We start from the raw sequence: 1,608 nt of genomic DNA, 5'->3' as shown, positions 1-1,608 counted from the left end.
GCGACCCCGGAGAATTTCGGTGCAGAGTCCATGTGTGGCTGCACAGAAGGGCATCTAGGGCGCTGGAGCCCTGTCCCTCAGAGGCTGACAACCTCCAAATTCTAATAACCAAATACCTAGGAAGAGGCTGTGTCCAAAGCCGCGGCGTGGCCCCTTGCAGCTGGATAAATGAGGTTTCAGACATAGGGACCCACGGAGGGTGTAAAGGAGCTGTGGTGGCAAAAGCTTAGACGGCCGCGGAGCAGAGTGAAGGGCTCGGTGCCGACGGGAAGCAGCCTGCTCTGGGCTGCCTCCACACAGGGAAGAGGTGAGGCAGCCTCGGAGGATGGGGCCAGGGATCAGTGCAGGCAAGCTTCAGAGGATGCCCTGCAGGAGGGGGCCCCGTGCCGCCCCCGAGAGACCCCTGAGCTGCCACAGGGGCCACGTGGGCCTCAGCCACTTGGAGGTGTGTGGTCTAAAGGGGCATCTGTGGGATGAGGTGGCGGGATCGCAGATGAATCTGCCCCCCCCATTAGATGGGACACGGGGGGCCTGGGGCATGGGCTGGGGATGCCCGTGGCGCCCGGTGGCTGGGCCAGAAGTGCCCTTCTCCCTGACCTGCTGTGCCTTCGGCGTGGCCTCCCTGGGTAGGAGGGAGACACGGGCAGCAGAGCCAGCCGAAACCCACCCCCTGCTGCCGACCCCGAAACGCAGGAGCAAAGCCCACGGGCCCCCACCACGCTGCCCAGCCACGCCAGCCTGCACCAGCTCACCCCAGGCTCTCTCTCTCCTAGAAATAAAAAAAATAAATAAATAAAGTGGTTAAGATGGCAAACTCTGTGCTCTATGTATCTTGTCACAATTTTTAAAAATTTACTGAAGACAAAAGAGAATAAAATCTGAAATGTTTTAAAAGAGAGCAGAGCCGCCGTGGACTGATCCAGAACGATTCCCGGTGTGCGTGGCTCAGTGACACACATGAGCTGGCGCGTGGCTGCCGTGTCTGAGGAGTCATCACAAGTCACAAACACAGTCACCTGTGGGGCAGGGACGGGCTGGCTGGGGCAGGTGGGAAGGACCCCCCCCCATACCTTTGGGGACTCTGATTTCTGAGCTATGCAAATGCACTTCCTACCCAAAGGCCAGCAAATGGAACTCAATTAAATTAAATTGAACGTAAGAGACCCTCTCGCCTCTTCTTCAAGCCCTGACCTGGATGTGAGTCCTGGGGGTAGGGCCTCGGCACAATCGTCTTTCCAGATCAGGGTCTGGCCGAGGCTCCCGGACAGAGATGCACCAGGAGATGCTGCTGACCAGTCACACCAGAGCGTGGACACCGAAAATGGCATCTGAGCCCCGTGGCAATTCCCGTGGCCCTTCCGTCGTCGTCGGGGGCTTTTCACAGAGCCTGAAGCTCTCCGGATGCCTCATTTCTGTATTTGCGTGTCTGATTGCACCAACCTCAGCGGGACCAGCCACGTGGCTTCGGGGCCCACACGTGACACACGTGACCACTGTCGTACCCCAGCCGGGCCCAGGGCCCCGCAGCTCCCGAAGGCAGATGCGGGTGTGGGGGGAAGGTTCCCAGTGGCTCCGAGCCCACTTTAAGCGGCAGCTGGAGGGGGGTTT

The sequence above is a fragment of the Hyaena hyaena genome, unplaced genomic scaffold (genome assembly GCF_003009895.1).
Source record: "Hyaena hyaena isolate Hyena2069 unplaced genomic scaffold, ASM300989v1 scaffold_1428, whole genome shotgun sequence".
NCBI lineage: Eukaryota > Metazoa > Chordata > Mammalia > Carnivora > Hyaenidae > Hyaena > Hyaena hyaena.
The sequence above is the reverse complement of the archived record's forward strand: the minus strand, read 5'-3'. Positions refer to the sequence as shown.